General features: G+C 38.5%; 1 pseudogene; it reads left to right on the top strand.

Annotated features, from left to right (window-relative positions):
• Nucleotides 1-3,606, top strand: part of LOC145652826 (NACHT, LRR and PYD domains-containing protein 3-like) — a 20,206-nt pseudogene extending 16,600 nt beyond the window's left edge.
• Nucleotides 3,607-23,275: the final 19,669 nt, after the last annotated feature.

The following is a 23,275-nucleotide window of genomic DNA, read 5'->3' as shown; positions in this document are numbered from 1 at the left end:
CACACACAAGCACACAGTCAGTATCCTTTCACACACACACACACACACACACACACACAATCAATATCCTCTCATACACGCACACACTCAAAATCATAAAACACACACTCAGTATCCTTTCACGTACACAGCCAATATGCTCTCAAACACACATATGCACACAGTCAATAACATCACACTCAGTCAGTATCATTGCACGCACACTCACACACACAAACACACACAGTCAATATCCTCTCTCACATACACACACACAGTCAGTATCCTCTCACATGTATACATTCAGTATCCACACACACACACACACAGATATGATTGCTATTACCCTCATCCTCTTCCTGACACACACACACCATCACTGTATTAATTAGCTTCACATTCACTCACTCACTCACTCACTCACTCACTAATTCTCTCTATATACACACACATTGTCACTACATGACTATCACAACATGTATTGTGTTTATTTGCATGTATGTGTGCTGATCTGTAAGTGTGAGTTTTTCTCCTTCTCTCTGCAGGCTGTATAACTGCAATATTACAGATAAAGGTTGTGCTGCTCTGGCTTCAGCTTTGAGGTCAAACCCCTCATCACACCTGAGAGAGCTGAATCTGAACCTCAATGAACCAGGAGACTCAGGAGTGAAGCAGCTCTCTGCTCTACTGGAGGATCCACACTGTAAACTGGAGAAACTACAGTGAGATAGTGATTTACTGTCTCTTTATATACACACACACACACACACAGTCAGTATCGCCCCGCTCTCTCTGAGACACAGAAAAATATCCATCCCACAAACACACACACAGTTAGTATCCTCAAACACACACACACACACACACACACACACACACACACACACACACACACACACACACACACACACACACTCGGTATCCTCACTCACACACAGAGTTGGTATCCTCACTCACTGACTCACTCACTCACACACACACACACACAAACGCACACACACACACAAGCACACAGTCAGTATCCTTTCACACACACAAACACACAATCAATATCCTCTCATACACGCACACACTCAAAATCATAAAACACACACTCAGTATCCTTTCACGTACACAGCCAATATGCTCTCAAACACACATATGCACACAGTCAATAACATCACACTCAGTCAGTATCATTGCACGCACACTCACACACACAAACACACACAGTCAATATCCTCTCTCACATACACACACACAGTCAGTATCCTCTCACATGTATACATTCAGTATCCACACACACACACACACAGATATGATTGCTATTACCCTCATCCTCTTCCTGACACACACACACCATCACTGTATTAATTAGCTTCACATTCACTCACTCACTCACTCACTCACTAATTCTCTCTATATACACACACACTGTCACTACATGACTATCACAACATGTATTGTGTTTATTTGCATGTATGTGTGCTGATCTGTAAGTGTGAGTTTTTATCCTTCTCTCTGCAGGCTGTATAACTGCAATATTACAGATAAAGGTTGTGCTGCTCTGGCTTCAGCTCTGAGGTCAAACCCCTCATCACACCTGAGAGAGCTGAATCTGAACCTCAATGAACCAGGAGACTCAGGAGTGAAGCAGCTCTCTGCTCTACTGGAGGATCCACACTGTAAACTGGAGAAACTACAGTGAGTTACTGACTTACTGTCTCTTTATACACACACACACACACACACACACACACACACACATATAGTCAGTATCATCTCACAGACACACTCACACACAGACAGTAGCCACTCTCTCTCACACACACACACACACATAATCAATATCCTCTCACTCACACACGCACACACAGTCAATATCCTCTCACACACACACGCATAGTCAGTATCCTCTCACATGTACACATTCAGTATCCTCACACACACACACACACACACACACACACACACACACACACACACACACACACACACACACACACACATATATAATTGCTATTACCCTCTTCATCTTTCTGACACACACACCATCACTGTATTAATTAGCTTCACATTTACTCACTCACTCACTCTTTCTATATACACACACACACTATCACTACATCACTATCACAACATGTATTGTTTGTGTTTGCACGTATGTGTGCTGATCTGTAAGTGTGAGGAGTTTTTCTCCTTCTCTCTACAGTCTGTTTAACTGCAGTATTACAGATGAAGGCTGTGCTGCTCTGGCTTCAGCTCTGAGGTCAAACCCCTCAACACACCTGAGAGAGCTGAATCTGAACCACAATAAACCAGGAGACTCAGGAGTGAAGCAGCTCTCTGCTCTACTGGAGGATCCACACTGTAAACTGGAGAAACTACAGTGAGTTACTGACTTACTCTCTCTCTCTCACATACACACACGCACACATACACACACTCACACACACACAGATATAATTGCTATTACCCTCTTCCTCTTTCTGACACACACACACACACACACCATCAATGTATTAATTAGATTCACATTCACAAACTCTCTCTCTGTTTCATTCACTCATTCACATTGTTCCTAAGTTCAGTAGATTCTTTAAAAAATTCTAATTATTTGTTGAGACAAAATCTCACCTACAGCTGCAGTAACAATATAAACCCAAACTCACTTTATCATGTGGACACACACAACCACAGCAGGAGCTGATTGATGGAGAACTGGATGTTACAATGAGCTCATACAAAACTCTGTGTAGGGATTGGCTGATTAACATTACTGATGCAAACCAATAATAATCAGACCTATTTCACCCCTACACAATATAGCAGTCAGGTACTAGTCTAGTGTGAGTGTGTGTGTGTGTGTGTGTGTAATGGTAATTGTGCTTGTGTACAGAGTCCGATGCCTGACTGATGGGTGTGTGTTCATGTCTGATCTTTCTGTCCTATTCTCTGTCTCACAGTATCCGGCCACTATTGAGGTGATGTGGTCTGAGTCTCCCACACAGAGAAGAGGATGAACAAACACACACATAATTCATCATATGATTCTCCATGGTAACGTGTGTTAGTGTGAATATGTGTGAACATGACTGCAGCACAGGGCTGTGTGTCCTCCCCATGTCTTCCAGTTTCTAGACACCACACACACCTGACCTGGACGTTACACACACACACACACACACACACACCCCTGACATGGACACCACACACACCTGATCTGATCTGAAACTCTGCTGCCTTCCTGTTCTCTGGTGCTCATTAGTTTGAAGTTTACAGAGATAATCAATACTAAACCTACATATCAGTGTAAAGCAAAGGTTTAGTAAAAAAATTAAATGTAGTTTTATACTTTCCCCAAATTACCCATAAAAAGCTCAATTGTAACAATATGGGGCCGCCATCATGGATAATTGGAATTGATTTCTTCCTTTGAATGTGTATGACAGAGTTATGTGGATGTTGATTTGGTTCTGCTTCGAACTTTAATGTGTAAATACCACCTGAATTTAAAATGCTGTCTGCAGTAAGTGAGTAAAGATGTAGGCGTGTTCTTATGAAAGTGGGTGTAACAGCTTCCACTACTAACTAGTTACATTAGTTTAATTTCTCAAGTGTACCAATAAACAACACTGCATTCACACAGATTATGGATGTAACCCTTAATACTATATCATAGAAGCAGCAGTGAACCTGTAACCCAACCACAAAGTGCTGTTATTTGTTTATTTATACAAAAAAAAAAAAATTATATTCAGTCACATTGCCCAGACAAATAGCCTGTTTCACTTACTATGTGCAGGTCTGAGAACCTTACTGCTGCGCCCCCTCTGGCAGAGTGGATGACCACTTAATAAACCTTAATAAACAGCTGTTATAAACAAAAATATGGAAGGGAGAATTATGTTTGTAAAATTTAATTTCATGTTTCATATTCCAAATATAATGAATTATGGTTACACAATATATCAATCAGTACATGTTTGATAAATGACAGTTATTTACAAAAACATGCATGTTGGGATTATGGTGTGCACCTGCTGTGGAAACTAAAGGTTAATATCACCCCTCCCCAAATAAACTACACTCATACAGACCACTTCATACCCTCAGTGTTGATCACGAGTTATACACACGTACTAACACAAACTACCTTTTACAGCCGCCACACTGCATTTATAAGAAATAATGTCCATCAAAGCAGACGCCATTAACATGTTAACTGGGCTGTGCAGAAATGACCTGACAGAAAGGTGCGCACGCTTAGTATTTTACTGCAAACATGAAGAAAAACTACATCAGAATTCATAAGTCCAGTTTGGTTCATGTAGCGCCAACTATCGGCAACAGGCGCTCGTTTGGAGACTTGAACGAGGAAGTAGGAAAGAATTGAAATGTCTCCTGAATAAAGTTGTGGCCTCCGCGTATTTAAAATGGCTACAAACGTGAGTTACGCTGTTTCTACACAAGCACGCTGAGCTTTGTCTCACACTTACTGAGCGCCAGAAGGTACAAAGCTGCTCCTTTTAAAGCTGGAGCTCATTAGCCAGGTTAGCTCGCGCTAAAACAACCACAAGGTTGCGTCACGTCCCGTTCAGCCGTTAAGCCGCGCGCAGACTAAAGCCGCCCTCCGTCCAGCTCGCGAGCCCCGTACACGTCGTGCTGGGGCGTCTCGCGGAGAGCGACTGGCTCGAGATGGTGTCGCGTGAGGAGGGCGAGGAGGCGTGTGACGTGATTGGGATGCTGAAGGTGTTCTGGACACGTGCTGTGATGTGGATCTGCAGAAGCAGGTGAGCCGCTGCGTCCAGGTTTGGGTGTGAAGACTACAGAGCACTAGTTGTACATGCTGATTCACATCTGATCAGACTTTCTACGTTTACATCTGATAAGAGGCGGCTTTAATGTAATATTATTACATTACATAATATTAATAAAGAATATTATATATATATTTTTTTATTTTAACATGCCTCAAATAATGGGTATTTTATTTAATAGTAATCTATTTTAAAGAGGATTTTAGGTAGTTTTTTGTTTTTTGGTTTCTCACAGTCATAATTGTTAGGTTAAGTGTCATGGAAATGATCTAGTGTACAATTTATTATGATTATTATATTTCAGTGCTATAAATGTAATGCAGTTTGGTCTTTAATGGAGTATCACTCATAAATATACTTAACTAAGGCTTGTTTTGTTCCAATAGTTTAAAAGCAGGTCTGTGTTCTGTCCATGTGTGAAGACTTGATAGGGAATCATACAGGCTTTAGTCATAATCTACAGCAGGAATTTATAGGAACTTACTGGGGAAAAATGATTTGGGTCTCACTCACCTGTTTCCAGTCACTGAGATCCTCAAGCTCACGTTTGTTAATTTAGTTACTGTTGAGTGTAAATGTCATTATACTGGTCCCAGTCAGAACGTGGTGAATTACTGGTCTCCTCTCTGTTGAGTATAAATGTCATTCTATTGGTCCCAGTCAGATTACTGGTCTCCTATCTGAAGCAGCAGGTGCCCTTTACCATATGGCTGGCACAGGAAACCCTTACACAGGTAATATCCTCACATATGTGTATGATCACATCCTTACACAGGTAATATCCTCATATATGTGTATGATCACATCCTTACACAGGTAATATCCTCACATATGTGTATGATCACATCCTTACACAGGTAATATCCTCATATATGTGTTTGATCACATCATTTCACAGGAAATATCCTCATATATGTGTATGATCACAACCTTACACAGGTAATATCCTCATATATGTGTTTGGTAACAACCTTACACAGGTAATATCCTCATATATGTTTATGATCACAACCTTTCACAGGTAATACCCTCATATGATCACAACCTTACACAGCTAATATCCTCATATATGTGTATGATCACATCCTTACACAGGTAATATCCTCATATTTGTGTATGATCACAACCTTTCACAGGTAATACCCTCATATCACAACCTTACACAGGTAATATCCTCATATGTCTATAATCACAACCTTACACAAGTAATATCCTCATATATGTGTATGATCACACCCTTACACAGGTAATATCCTCATATATGTGTTTGATCACATCATTTCACAGGAAATATCCTCATATATGTGTATGATCACATCATTTCACAGGAAATATCCTCATATATGTGTATGATCACATCATTTCACAGGTAATATCCTTATATATGTGTATGATCACATCCTTACACAGGTAATATCCTCATATATGTGTTTGGTCACAATCTTACACAGGTAATATCCTCTTATATGTGTTTGATCACAACCTTTCACAAGTAATATCCTCATATATGTGTATGATCACATCCTTACACAGGTAATATGCTCATATATGTGTATGATCACAACCTTACACAGCTAATATCCTCATATATGTTTATGATCACAACCTTTCACAGGTAATACCCTCATATGATCACAACCTTACACAGATAATATCCTCATATATGTGTATGATCACAACCTTTCACAGGTAATATCCTCATGTATGTGTAGGATCACAACCTTTCACAGGTAATATCCTCATATATGTGTATGATCACAACCTTACACAGGTAATATCCTCATATATGTGTATGATCACAACCTTTCACAGGTAATATCCTCATGTATGTGTATGATCACAACCTTTCACAGGTAATATCCTCATATGATCACAACCTTACACAGGTAATATCCTCATATATGTTTATGATCACAACCTTTCACAGGTAATACCCTCATATGATCACAACCTTACACAGGTAATATCCTCATATATGTGTATGATCACAACCTTTCACAGGTAATATCCTCATATGTGTTTGGTCACAACCTTACACAGGTAATATCCTCATATATGTGTATGATCACAACCTTTCACAGGTAATATCCTCATGTATGTGTATGATCACAACCTTTCACAGGTAATATCCTCATATGATCACAACCTTACACAGGTAATATCCTCATATATGTTTATGATCACAACCTTTCACAGGTAATACCCTCATATGATCACAACCTTACACAGGTAATATCCTCATATATGTGTATGATCACAACCTTTCACAGGTAATATCCTCATATATGTGTATGATCACAACCTTTCACAGGTAATATCCTCATGTATGTGTATGATCACAACCTTTTACAGGTAATATCCTCATATATGTGTATGATCACATCATTACACAGGTAATATCCTCATATATGTGTATGATCACAACCTTTCACAGGTAATACCCTCATATGATCACAACCTTACACAGGTAATATCCTCATATATGTGTATGATCACAACCTTTCACAGGTAATATCCTCATATATGTGTATGATCACAACCTTACACAGGTAATATCCTCATATATGTGTATGATCACAACCTTACACAGGTAATATCCTCATATATGTGTATGATCACAACCTTTCACAGGTAATATCCTCATATATGTGTATGATCACAACCTTACACAGGTAATATCCTCATATATGTGTATGATCACAACCTTACACAGGTAATATCCTCATATATGTGTATGATCACAACCTTTCACAGGTAATATCCTCATATATGTGTATGATCACAACCTTTCACAGGTAATATCCTCATGTATGTGTATGATCACAACCTTTCACAGGTAATATCCTCAAATATGTGTATGATCACATCATTACATAGGTAAAATCCTCATATATGTGTATGATCACAACCTTTCACAGGTAATATCCTCATATATGTGTATGATCACAACCTTACACAGGTAATATCCTCATATATGTGTTTGATCACAACCTTTCACAGGTAATATCCTCATATATGTGTATGATCACAACCTTACACAGGTAATATCCTCATATATGTGTATGATCACAACCTTACACAGGTAATATCCTCATATATGTGTATGATCACAACCTTTCACAGGTAATATCCTCATATATGTGTATGATCACAACCTTTCACAGGTAATATCCTCATGTATGTGTATGATCACAACCTTTCACAGGTAATATCCTCATATATGTGTATGATCACATCCTTACACAGGTAATATCCTCATATTTGTATATGATCACAACCTTTCACAGGTAATACCCTCATATGATCACAAACTTACACAGATAATATCCTCATATATGTGTATGATCACAACATTACACAGGTAATATCCTCATATATATGTATAATCACAACCTTTCACAGGTAATACCCTCATATCACAACCTTACACAGGTAATATCCTCATATGTATATAATCACAACCTTACACAAGTAATATCCTCATATATGTGTATGATCACAACCTTACACAGGTAATATCCTCATATATGTGTATGATCACATCCTTACACAGGTAATATCCTCATATTTGTGTATGATCACAACCTTTCACAGGTAATACCCTCATATGATCACAACCTTACACAGATAATATCCTCATATATGTGTATGAACACAACCTTACACAGGTAATATCCTCATATATGTGTTTGATCACAACCTTTCACAGGTAATATCCTCATATATGTGTATGATCACAACCTTACACAGGTAATATCCTCATATATGTGTATGATCACAACCTTGCACAGGTAATATCCTCATATATGTGTTTGATCACAACCTTTCACAGGTAATATCCTCATATATGTGTATGATCACAACCTTACACAGGTAATATCCTCATATATGTGTATGATCACAACCTTACACAGGTAATATCCTCATATATGTGTATGATCACAACCTTTCACAGGTAATATCCTCATATAATCACAACCTTACACAGGTAATATCCTCATGAGATCCTGATGACACGTGAAAACCTTCTTTGCTGTCTTTGTTTACCAGATCCATTTTTTTCTCAGACTCCTTCCTGTTTACAGATGTTGCTCGGTTTCTGTATTTATTAGATGCTACATTATTAGGAAAAATACGTTCCACTCAAGGTTATAGTTGATTTCTCAGGATGATGTGATGTCTCAGATTAGAAGTCTAAAGAGTCCATAAACCCAGACCAGCACAGCAGTGGCCCCTCCTAGTGTGAAGAGGGTGCTCCACCCCCAAAGCACAAAGAGCACCTCACACCATCAGCAGAACCAAGTACAAGGAAACTGCAACCTCAACTAATTCCACTCACTGCCTACAGTTCCCAAAAACACTTGCAAGTCTCTGAAAATACCAGTTTATACAGGAGGGGATTAACAGAGATTATATTATATGCACAAGAAGAGGGTGGGGGCTCATGATAATGAAATGGCTACATCTGGTCAGAGCAGTTAATGGAACAATCTTCAACTCAAAAAATACAATAAATAAAAATGTATTAGTTTGTAATAATGTGCAAATTCTTAGTCATTGCTTGGATTTATTGTGTTAAATGAAGAGCAATGCAACATTATTCAGTGTGACAAGCAATAAGCAAAAAGCATTTTGCTTATTCCTGCTGGGTCTTTCATTCATAAAGTCTTAATTCTGAATGTGTTAGATGATGTCAATGTTACCTAATCATGTAGAGCTAGGCGTGTTACAATAGAAAAGCTGAATATAAGTGTGAAGGGAACTCAAGGGATTGGGACTAAACAGCTGTGTAGCCTTAAGAAAACCACTTATCAGTGAGGCTAACTGGCAAAAATAGCTTCAATTTGATAGGGAGCATAAAGATCGGACTCCGCAGCAATGGAAGAAGGTAATGTGGTCTGATGAGTCCACATTTACCCTCTTCCAGAGTGATGGGCGCATGGGGGTAAGAAGAGAGGCGGCTGAAGTGATGCACCCATCATGCCTAGTGCTTACTGTACAAACCTGTGGGGGCAATGCTATGATCTGGGGTTGCTACCGTTGGTCAGGTCTAGGTTCAGCAATGTTATGTGCCCAAAGAATAAGGTCAGCTGACTACCTGAATATACTGAACGACCAGGGTATTCCATCAATGGATTTTTTCTTACCTGACGGCACGGACAATTCCAGGATTCGTCGGGCTCAAATTGTGAGAGAGTGGTTCAGGGAGCATGAGACATCATTTTCACACATGGATTGGCCACCACAGACTCCAGACCTGAACCCCACTGAGAATCTTTGGGATATGCTGGAGAAGACTTTGTGCAGTAGTCCAAATCTCCCATCATCTATACAAGATCTTGGGGAAAAATTAATGCAACTCTGCCCAGAAATAAATGTTGTGACATTGCAGAAGCTTGTGGAAACAATGCCACAGTGAATGCATGCCATAATCAAAGCTAAAGGCGGTCCAACGAAATTTTAGAGTGTGTGACCTTTTTTTTGGCCAGGCACTGTATATGCCCAGCAGTGCTCGTCTGCCTTGTGGTGTGTGATATTTGTGGACAGAAAGAGGGGAGGGGCTCCTAGCTTTATAAAGCCTGTGGTTTGCATTAATGAACACATGGGTCATCGCCTGTTGTTTCTGCATGCTGAGGTCAGTATGACCTCATAAGTGAAAAGGTATTAGGATGAGAACAAGCATAGTGCCCTACAGGTATATGTTTGTGTGCACATGTGTAGATGTTAGTGACATGTTTACATTCATATTGTTCACATAATGTTTAATAGTGGTGTCTCCCTGGCAATGTAAACATCCCAGTGTTAGTGAGAGATGGCTCAGACATTGGGCTAAACCACACTGATCCTGCTTGCTGCGTGAGAGAAACAGCTGGCAGGATCAGTGTGGTTTAGCTCCATGTTTGAGCCATCTGACTCTGACCAAGAGTCTCTTCAACAGGAAAATGGACCCCAATAAAATCTTATCGATGACAAAATAGTGTGTCCAAAACTCCAGCTGGTTGAGCTAAGATTCACTCAGTTATAAAGAGGCTGAATTATGTGTACTCTTCATTAAAGTGGGTGGTGTTCCCTTAATTAAAGTGGGTTGTGTACTCTTAATTAAAATGGGTGGTGTTCTCTTAATTAAAGTGGGTGGTGTACTCTTAATAATCCCTTAGAGCAATGCTGGTTGTGGAAGCTTTTGAAGCTGACTCAGGGGCGCCGTCAGGGATTTTGGGCCCCATGAAAAGATATGACACTGGGCTCCACCTTCCCATCACCCCAGGCCACGCCCACCCTGAAAATGTAGCATTGTGCATGTAGTGGAATTCACTATTTGATGTAAGACTGAAATCATCTATAAGAAAAGTGCTAAAGACCATATTTTACAGTTTATGGAAGCTTTCTAGTCTTTTAAAAACAGAGATCTTTTCCAACACTAATGAATTTATTTCTCATGGGAACAATCCAGTGTGATCTGCCTTAGACTTATACAGAGGCCTTGAAACCACCTGCATCAGAGCCTCTGTTTTGCACATATAGACTCAAAAAGGTCTCTGACCTTAAGATACCCCAGAAACATTATTCATCTTTATGCTTTCAGACAGTCTTGCACCACTCTGCACATGTGACAGGGAGCTTCAAAGCCTATTTTAATTAGATCACAGATCGTCTCATGAAAATACAGATTAACGTTTGGCCTTTCCTTTGCCTCAAAACATTTGATCACCTCATTCCCCCCTTTCATGATTTTGTCATGAACTATTGTCCCGCTGTCTCTATTTAATGTGTCATTGTTTTATATAAATGTTAACAATGTTGTGACTTTAGTTTATTATTTCTAATATGAACTATTGAATTTAACTGCGTGCCCTGTAACATTCTTTTCTTACTTATGTGGCCAACATCCATTGGGCATTGCGAAGGTTTCTTATATTATCACACAAATATCTTAGGTTATACAGTTACTTCAGTTTATAAATTATGTTAATACTGTTATTTGGAATAAAATTACAGCAGGATTCTCCGAACAGAACACATACACCTCCCCTCTCGGCCAAAAACTTATCCAGAGCTATACGATTTTGCCAGGTCATTAATGACATAGCTTCCAATTGCACCGCCACTGCTGTTAGTGCATCAGTATAATTAATAAAATGATGCTGATTATAGTATATGTAATTTATCCAGTCAATAGTTTTGTTTATAGTAAACCACCAGAGAATTGATTCAGATCCTGCAGCAATTTGATTTCTAGCCTTAAATTAATCCGAAGCCCCCCTATGAACTCCAATAGCATCAATGATACTTTATCATCCAAACTACCCTTCGGTGCCTCACGTTGCTGAACACAATGATAAGCATCGTTGTGTGGGAAGTACAGCTTCAGGTACAGGAACCATAGGAAATGACACAATCAACATGACTCTTACCCCCACATACCCAATGAGCATCCGGAATTACGACACCATCATATTTCTGCATGAGACGTGCATGATTAACCAGGTCTTGTTCTACAAAAGTTCCATTGGAGTTGTCAAAATAATGGGTATTGTTAAAAGTTGAAATATAACAGGTTCAGTGTAATCCATAATCCAAATCCTACAACATTTCCTTGTGAAATTTCCCACATTTTTCCTCCTGTACAATAAAAACAATCAGGACACACTGTGGAATTCATCACAGTAATACTTTTTTTCTTACAGTTGTAGCTTTCTGCACAGGTGTCTGCCTCCAATTTTCTGAGCTCAATGAGTTAATTCTGTTCACCAATATGGACGTAGCCAGCCCTCTATCCCAGTAAACCTGTCTCTTGTCTGTCATTATTCAAATCTTTAACCCTACACACCGCCTCCCATCATCCAGCGCTGGCGGTGGTTCAAACGGTCCCCATGGCAACCGCTCCACTCCAACTGTTGCTCTTACAGGCACTTGGCTAAACAACAACTGCAGCCAACAGAGCCCTTTTCCAAATCCTCCTTATTCCTTATTCATCCAATTTATGTCACTTAGTCAGCCGATACAATTTAACATGTATTAAGTCTAGCGATTTCCGACACGCCACACCTGCAGAGTTTCTATATATTTTCTCAAGCCAAAAATGCATTTGCACTCCCTGCATCTCATTTAACAAATTGCTATCCATGTGATTATTTTAGTCGCAAATCTATTCACTTGATTCTAAGTTATTTTGTTAGATTTAACTGCTTATTGATTATTGAATATTGATTTAGCCAGAACTTACTTGGGTAAATTAGATATTCACTGTTCCAAAAATACTATTAACAGCCACTCGCTCTGGTTAAATTTCTTATCCTGTATATTTTAACTTTACTCTTCTCCTATTGCTGCTATTTTAAAATGTCCATCATATGTATGCTCGCTACTGCTTTAACTGTTACCAGTTTTATATACGATACCTCTATCATTTACTTTATATTTATTACTAAAACAATGTCTATATGTTTTGCATGCACGCATTTTATAATGAGATATTATTAATGACATTTTGACAGATCTGTCTGCATATCCATTCACTTCTTTTGTTAAACGACCAAACCAAAATAATCTTAATTATAACCCAGAAAAAACTGTTATGCTGGTATGCGTCGTACAATACGTCATTGTTGGTAATCTGTTAACTCGCGATGGCCACATCAACACAAACACAGTTTTTACAGACAAAACATTTAACACTTTTCTCTTAGTGCTGCTTTACTCACGAGATCTACTATTCTTCTCTTTATTCTTTTAATCTCTTTATTCTCTTTTTATTCTTTTATTATTTTATTCTCTTTATTCTCTTTTATTCTTTTATTCTCTTTATTCTGCACATTTTCTTTACTTCACTTGTTGTGGTCACATTTATACAGAAACAACTGGAACAAACATACCTGTTAACATTCATCTCTTCAGCGCTTTTTTTCTCTGGAGCTCTATTTATTTCTCTTTATTCTCTTTATTCACTGCACATTTTTCTTTACTTTATCTTTCTTTATTCAACTGTTGTTTTTTTTCACTATTTCCCTTTACAGTAAGTTTTTGTGAAACTATTTTCACTTTTACTACTTGATTTTCTAACTGTTACTCCATTTTTTGTTATTTTATATTTTTAGCAAACAATTCTCACTCCTTCAATTCCCAGTCTGCACCCTTAAGACCCCCAAAACCTGACTACAAATCTCTGTGGACCAGGTCTGAATACCACCTATGCAGAATGTTTTAACAGGGATTTAAGTACCTTTGGTAGTGCGCGTGTGGATTCAGACCCACAGAACAGTGCAGCTTTGGGTTGTCCGTCAGCTGGTGCTTTGTCCTGCTGACGGCGTGGGTCCGTTGCCAGTCAATCCAATTGATCCCTGTGGTACAGCCACCAATTAATGGTGTTCATAGATTTTCCTAAATTCAATGTTACAAACGAGGCATTGTCCGGAGAATGTCTAACAGTGTCAGGTGGGCATGACCTTTATATATTTTCTTCAAGGACACTTACATAACCATTTAAATTTTTTTATTGTAACGAATCTACTGGCCTGAGTGCTGATGGGCATGGAGCAGGATGCACAGATTCCCTCGATGAAGTGACGCGTTTATTAACAAAAGACACAAACAACAATAGTGGCACTCATATACAACATGAAGGAAAGACATGACTCATACACGTAACAAAACACAGACTCTAGTAACATTGAACGAAGATTACATACGCATTTTACATTTAACAGCAGACTAACAATGACCAACACAGTACACACACTATCAGAGATTTAAATAGACAAAAGACACAAGACATTAAGCCCCATACAGGTGCATACAATTACAAAGGGCGTGGTTACAAACATTAAACCCCCTGCACGCGGCGGGGGGGGGGGGGGGGGGGGCGTCCCGTGACATTTATAATACTTTTCCAGGTTTACACTATTATGTTCAAATCATACATTATTCAATATATGCAAATTGATATTCAATACTTACACCAACTGGTTCTTGGTATCATTATGTTCAACCTAAACTACTTCTATTTTTTTTAAAAAGGCGATCTTATTTCCTACCGCCAGGTGCCCATATTGCTTCTTCTGGTGATCCTTTTTCATAGCACCAGATGCCCATGTTCTTTCTTCCGGTGCTGGGCTGGGATGTCCCATCCTTGAACCAAGGATCCCTCAACTGAGGCCCCTAGAGGCCTGTCAAAGAGGCATTCTGAGGCTTTATGCTGAAGCCAACCATCCATATTCTTCTGCGTACAATATCATTTTATTACCTCACCCTGCACTGTGAAATACACATCCTTATATTCACAAAAGCACATGCTTTGGCTGGTAAAACATTTCTTATTAACACCAGTCTTGCTTGTCTTCCTAACTGGTTCAGTTCCTTCACTTTTAAGCTTCCCTAGTGTTATTATTACATATTTTAGTTTACTGTATCTAAATCACTACATAAGAGATTGTAGCCTGCACCCAGTAGTAGGAGGGTGTTTAGGGTGAAATAGTAGACTATTTCTTTGTTGTGGTTTGTGTATATAAACATCTGATTTGTGAAAATGATTTAATTTCTTCTAATTAATAAACTGTTATAGTAGCTATAATCCTGATGTAGTGATGCACAGTGTAGTGACATTTCACATGAGGAAAAAACATCAATAAAGGTATTTTTGAATGGATATAACTAAAAATTAATAATACATTTTCTTAAAATTATTACATAAGGATATATATATATATATATATATATATATATATATATATATATATATATATATATAATCATAATCGAGAATCATCCATGAGTCTGAAGACATCTAGTTTTAATCACCCAGCTCTACTTATAATAGACAATAAAGGCTGAAGAGACTAACATTCCAGATGTAGTTTTATTTCAACAGTTATTTATTTTAATTACTACGAACAACAACAATGAAAGAGTGAATGTATGATGGTGCACAGACTGATGGGTGATAGAGGGGTGGAATATGAACATCGTAGAGAAAATAATGACAGGAGATCATTTTAATGTCAGAGTTGGTCAATGTTTGAATAAGTCTGGAAGTGGATACTTAGCCTGTACATGCACCTCCAGTTTTAAGTGATTTAAGTTTTCAAATGATTTGTACTTGATCACTTTAATACTAGTTATCAGAAATTGTACACATAGTACAATGATTCAGGAGTCACATTGACTTGGGACATGACAGTCATTCACATCCAGACTTATTTACCCCTCATTTATTTTCTAGTTGAGCTCCTCTAATACAGAAGAACATGTCAAAAAAACCAAAATGACTTTTATTTTGCGGGTTTAGAATGTGTATTTTGATGCTGGAGATTCATTTTCAGTCATGCTCTACATATTCTGATTCACCAGGGTCTTGTCTAATAAATTGAACACTTGAGTATATACATGAAATTACCAAGTAGCTGCACAGCATTTTCTACTAGGTGTCCTAGACATCTAAATGCACACAAAGTCATCAGTCACTATACATTGAGTGTGCAATATTCTTTTTGCTTAAACATCACAACAATGCTCAATGTACAATGCACTTATTAAAAGACAATATTAAATTCTTCATTGTTATTATGTTAAATGATTATGCTGGGATAGTGCTGTAATACTGTAAAGAAATAGTATGCTTTCTCATGTATACTTACATTTTGTAGGAGGATTGTGAATATTTTCAGCAGTGAATGGAAATATCCAGTCCTTTGCAATGCAAACATTGAAGCTAATCCATGCTAGAAGCCACTGAACCATCTCTCAGCTTCCATCTTATAACTGCACCCAAAGAACTCCACATAAACTTCAGCTAAAATAAGCCTGTTCCTTTCCATGATGTCCCTTAGTATTGGTAATCAAATTAAGTAAAAACAATATGGATTACTGTATCAGTTTTGCCAAACAGCATCACTCGCATGTGCTACACTTCATCTGGCTTAGAACACAAAGCAGTGCGCATATTTCAAACTCACGTAGTGGGTAAACAAATAAGGCAGGTGAGGTGTCTGCGTATTCATCTAAGCGTCCTCTATTTGTTGAAACAGCTGCCAATCACGCCGCTCGTGCTTGGACATTGGTTGTGAAGTCATTTGATAGCTTCGCCTCCCCTTCCCCCTTCACACCTTGGTGAGAATTGCTGTCACTCAAAGCCATTAACTCTTCGTTCTTCAAACAGAATCTGTGGACTCTAAGAAAGGAGGGTCTTGTCCCTTATTCACCCCTGCTACAGGAGTAACATCCATTTGCTTGCATATTTTGTTATTTTATGAATGAAAAGAACACGTGTTTTGTGCAAAGACGTGAGCAAGCAAATGAAGAGCTTTACTAGCATTCTAGATACTTTTTAAACATGCCAAGCAATTGCTTTGATGGTAATTAAATTAATAATAACAATAATAATAATAATAATATATTACGGGTCTACACAGTCACATTTACTAAACCAGACATACTTGGTCAGGCTTAAGCTTCCCTCCTGATATTATCACTTGTTTATTTTACTGTATCTGAATCACTACATAATAAATTGTAGCCTAAACCCAGTTGTAAGAGGGATAAAAAAGACTATTTCCTCATTGTGGTTTATAACTATGACTTGTGATCACTTTGATACTTATGATACTGAATTTAGCGTAGCAATAAACGTCCCTGATGTGTGAAAATTATTTAATTTCTACTCATTTAGCAAACTATTATAGTAGCTATAACTTTGAGACTACAAAACCCTGATTTAGTGATGTAGAAGCGTTTCACATGAGGAAAAACTATCAAGAGGTATTGTTGAATTTATTTTGATTTAGCTAAATTTATTTATTTTTCCTACATTGCTTTTATACTTGCACAGTTTTGTTGTACTTGCATAATTTTGAGTCTCTTAAGGATCTTTAAAAGAAATAAACTTGCTGACTTTTTGCAAGTTTGCCTTGACTGCTGCAGAATGCTATTATTTTTGGACATTCAAAATTCATTCTAATAAATAAATGTTGCATGGAATTGTCCAATTTTTAATTATTAGTATGTAAGGGTGTAGAAAAATTAAATCATAATGAAGAATCATCAATAAGTTTGAAAAAAATCTATACTCAGAATGTAGTTTTATTTCAACACTTATTTTATTTTAATTACTAAAAACAACAACAATGAAAGAGTGAATGTATAATGGTGCACAGACTGATGGATGATAGAGGGGTGGAATATGACCATCACAGAGAAAATAATCACAGGAGATCATTTTAATGTCAGTGTTGCTCAACGTTTGAATCGCCGTAGTGTTTTGACAGCCTTTGAAAGCATCTTATTCATCTTATATGATTTCTCTAGTTTTGGTTTCTTCAGCTTGTTCTTCATTTTGAGGTTTTCATGATGGCAGAACTAAAGAAAAATAAATAAATAAATAATTTACAAATGTGCAAAAATCCAAAATAATCATATTATTCGTATGTGTCAATCAAAAAAACATAATTTAGTCCAATATGAAGTTCTTCCAGTAAATAGACTAAGCTAACAGCTAAATGAATTTCACTTCTTACTGGTGTGGTACTTATGAAAGATGCAAAAAATGGTAAATAACTCCTACATCATCTCTTTCTCCGTCATGGTTCTGTTCTTTAGAGACATCTGATAAAGATGTCAACAGTTTACTGGCCTCTTCTAGAGTTGTCTGAGTGACATTGATGATGTATAAGAGGCTTCTGAGCAGGTTCTGGTCCACTGGCTGAAACAGACATGAAGGATTAATATTTCCCACTCGCCCTCCGCTGGGCCTCTTTATCCTTCAATAATCCTCACAGTCAGTGACAAATGGTCCATTTGAAATAGGAAAATCAGCTCAGTGAAAATTATCCATGAAATGTGACGATTAACCAATTGAATCTGTGTGTCGCGTGCTTGGGCTCACGTGGACCTGCATGTGATGTCGGCCGTGGGTCTGCAGGCGTTGCTGGATCAGTTCGCTCGCGCGACTGATCAGACCCCTCCCCTCACACATCTGTTCCAGCAGCGTGTCATAGTTCTCACGTGGAACCAGGACGTGGAGGCCATGGACATGGGCCCTGGAGGAGAGGCAGGGCTGGGCAGGATCTGAGCAGCAGATCAACGCTTTGATCACTGATCTGAAGCTGCTCTTGCACACACTGCCACTGTTCCTCCCAGAATGGTCCTTCTTTACTGAAGCTACGAGAGCAAGATGAACAAGAGTGCATTAATGTGACATAGTTTGACAAAAATGAAAGGCCCCATCAGTCCCACAGTGCAGAGTGTACCTTGGATCTGGTATGTAGGATGTGTGAAGGCCTCTGTGTATCTCAGGCGTTGTTTCAGGAGCTGACTTTCTCTCACACTCTCCTGTAGCTGCCCAGACATGAGCTAAGATCATCACAGAGAGACAGAGTGTTACAAACCCCAGGAATCACGCTCAGCCCTGCACTGCCACGCCTACCTCTTCCCACACACGCCTCCAATCTGGTTTACTGGAATACTAGCACACACCTGATCATTGTTTCTCTCATCACTGCTCCCTTACTTAAGCTCCCCTCCCTCACACTCACGTCATGAAGTATTGCCAACCTTATTTTGCATACCAAGTGGTTCAGTTATGGTTTTGTCTTTCTGGTTTTTGACTTCTGCCTGACCCCTGGACACCCCTGGACTCTGCCCCATGTTATGGACCTTGAATCAACAGGACTACGAATACCTGCCTGACCCCTCTGATCTGTTTGATTTCACTATAAAACCTCTTGCAATTGGATCCTCTTCCTTGTATGTGTGTGTGCAATCATAAACACAGAGAAACCAGTAGTTAGAAATAATGACTCCAAACAAGGATCAGAGCCCTTATACTGAAATAATCAGAAATGTCTTATGTTGGGTAAATGATATTATACATTTTATTGTCTAGGACAGCACTAGTTGCATCACTTCCCTTTCTAAACCTTAGTTTAGCTCCTTAGTCTGAATATAAACATGAACAAAGTAAATAAACATCAAATTCAGAGTGTGAGATTCAATAGAGTCAATTCAACTTAAGGAACCATTCTTTGCATCCAGACTAAACCTAGTCTTAATCTTTAGAGTACTGGTCCATTATATCAGATGAGTTGTGAATCAGGTGTATTTTTAGTATGTTAAAAACACTAAACTCCGCCCTGCACCTGGTCTGACTGAATGAAACGTCGGGTTGCTACCTGGAACTGCTGCTTTCTGTTCTCAAGCTGTAGAATGAGTTTGCCCACATCAGATTCCAGATTATTCAGCTCTGATGTGGTCTCTGCTAGCGCAGCATCTTTCTCAGCTAGATCCTGGATGTGACCTTCCAGAATGTCATGCAGCCCCTGCTCACACACATCAACAATCACCCTCATAAATGCACACACCCCCTGCTGCAGTGTTACTCCCTGCTGCCCCCGTCTGGTGTGATGAGGAATATTGGTGCAGAGTCCTTCTCTTGCAGGGGTCAGAGTTCAGGCAGGGGTTAAATGAGGCTCCAAGCTTCACAGACATTTTGTATAAAGCTGAGGAGTGTGTCTGGTAAAGGTGTCGTTCCCTTTCAGACCTGTGTTTTAGTCCTTTCTCTTTTCACACTTTTGTTTTAAACCACAAGAAAATGTTTATAATAAATGTGCAGATAATATGCTTAGTGAGCTCTATAGGTCTTTTGTATTAAGAGCATATTTTTGGACACCTGTTTTTACCTGTAGGTTGCCATGTGTTTGGAGACACCCACCTGAATCTGTTTCTCTTTGTCCTTCAGGGCCTGTTGGAGGTCGTTTTTACTGGCCTCATGTTTGATTTTGGTCTCATGCAGCTCAAAGTCTTTCAACTCCAACAAGTTCTTCAGATCCTAAATAGAGAGAGAGAGAGAATACATAGAGTACAAATATACTAAACATTTAGTTCAAATGGATTTCCCTATATAGTATACAATTTATAATTTTTAATGTATTCTCATAGCCTAATTAAAACATTAAAGTTTTAGTGTCTTAAAGTAACAGTTTAATAAGCATACATGTATGCAGGAACATGCACCTGCACACACATACACACTCACACGTATGTCATCCTCTTTCAGGGTGGTGAGTGTGGAGTTGTGGGCGTGGCCAGGCTGGTGTCCACTGCTCTGATTGGTGCTCCTGTTCCTCCACTGATTGATTATGGTGTTCTGAGCCTTGAGCTCCCCCTGCAGCTGTTCTATGTACCTGACAGCCATCACACACACACTCGATTAGGCTATATTTTATTTCACATGTTCATTTAGAACTATGAGATGGACTCTCTGCACACAGATTCATCTTGGAATTACATTCCAATTACATGGAACTACATGGATAAACTCCACTGAAATCACTGTGACATTAGAATGGTGTGTGCCAGCTCAGGACTAGGTACTATAATATAATTGTCTTTTGCTAAGAATAAAAAACAAAGCATTTCTAAGGATAATTTCTTCTATAATTAAAGTACAGCAATTTACTAGCTAAGGATTATTATTGTTTAATGAAGGCCCTAAGGTTTAACTTAAGTGGTCAGAAATTAGCATTTAAAATGGAAATATGTCAAATAATTTTGTTGTTTTGATGTGGTTGTCCTGGAGAAACAGCCCGAGTTTCTAACTGGGAAATCTTCCATGAACAATGTTTCTTATCAGAATTAAATATAGGCCTGTACCGACCTGTGCAGATCTTCAAAGGTTTCCTCTGATTGGCTCTGATCCTCAGAGGGCGGGTCTTGTAATGTGTAGGCTTGTAGCTGGTTCTCTAGCTGTAGGCGGAGCGTCTTCTCTTGATGGAAAAGCGCTTCCATCTTCTCCAGTTCCTCTCTGCACCTGCTCAGCTCCTGACAGGTGGATGAAGAGCATTACGTGAAATGAAGAAATAATTCAATTCAAGACACGTGTCTGGTCCTGCTACTGCAGTAGCAGTTAAAACTATTCTACAAAGGAAGAGAATAAAGAGGGTTGGGCAGAATAATTTATGCATTTGAGAAGGTCAATTTATTGCCTTTTCAAGTTGTATTTAGAGTTTTTAGCGCCCTCCCTTTATCTAGGTGCGGAGTGTGATTAACAAGTGTCCCCAGTCTCGTCCTCTCAATTAACCGGTTCTGATTACAAAAACTAGACTCGGGTCTCCTCACGTCTAAGTTTTGCTGCGTCGCCACTGGGAAACGCTCCTCTGCCGCGTTGTAAATCTGTTCTGTACAACTGCTGCACTTCTGCGAGCCGCCCTCATGCTTGAGGAAGCATATACGCATGCGCAGGTTAAAGTTGTCCTTCTGCAGCTCGGATATCGTCTGGATTAAAAAAAAGAGCAAACAGATCGGATTGATGTTCAGACAGACAAATATTATATTTTCAGCTTGGCAGTAAAATTGCATACCTGCGTCATTTCTTTTAGTGTCCACGTTTTGTTCCTGGTCAACAATTTCCCATGTTGAGAAAAACTCATCATGTTTCTCTATTGATTTAATTTGGCCTTTCACGATCGTTCCTGAATCCAGGGGATACACGGATAATATAAAATATTTTAGATATTTCTATAATTAACGGCGCACTTAATTTAATGATATAATAAATCATGCAAGTAATATTGATACTATTGCTGAAAACTATTAGAATATCCAATAATTCTGGTCGGACTATACCTTGAAAATCACCTTGTCCTCCTTCAGAAAAGCATGTAGGTATTTAGTGTGTTGGAACGCTTTTAAATAACTTACACTTTCCTTAGGTTGTGATGTCATAATTACATTCATGCGTCTTAGTGGAACAGTTCACTGACGCAGTAACGCCAGCAGTGGCAATTTGACTTTAAGTGTCTGACTTTTATCAAGCAGTAAAACCATTGTCATGCCTCTGATAAACCTGATCAGGAAGGAGACGTAACGGAAACCACAAGGTGGTCAATTTCAGAACTACAGATATTAGTGGTAAATAATGTGGCTAATGAGTGAATTTGTACTCTACCAAAGTTGGTTACTAACACTAAATGGTAGCAGATTGGTAATTTTCCTTTATATAGCAGAGCATATTACTGTAAGTTCAAATAATATTATTTCTTTATCTATTTGAGCAAATTCCCGAGTCATACATATTATACAGTATAAGAACAATATGTGTTAAATACATTCATATTTGTTTTGTGAAATGGCACATAATATTATGTATATGAAAGTGCCGCAATTATTTTAAAGTTCTAACTGTTTTATAATAACATTTGTATCATGATCATGAATGACTTTCCTTTTCATTCACAGTTAATAATAATGAAATTAAAGAATTGTGTTCTTGTGCGCAAGAACACAAAAACATTCGCGAGCGTACAGTATGTGTTTGTGTGTGCAGAAGAGCAAGTTTGTGTAAGAGCAGGATATATCTAAACACGTGCAAGCAGTTTTGTAGCAGAGCAAAGTAAATGTAAGCGAGAGCAGAGCAAATATGAGTGAGCACATGTAGATTTTGCATGCGAGCAAAGGAGATCCGTGAATGCTGCGAGTTACACGTCAATACTGTGTAAAAAAAAAATTAACAA

Source organism: Electrophorus electricus, chromosome 21, assembly GCF_041902795.1.
Source record: "Electrophorus electricus isolate QZ-2024a chromosome 21, ASM4190279v1, whole genome shotgun sequence".
In the NCBI taxonomy this organism is placed as follows: domain Eukaryota; kingdom Metazoa; phylum Chordata; class Actinopteri; order Gymnotiformes; family Gymnotidae; genus Electrophorus; species Electrophorus electricus.
Note: the sequence above shows the minus strand (reverse complement) of the source record. Positions and strands in the feature narration are given on the sequence as shown.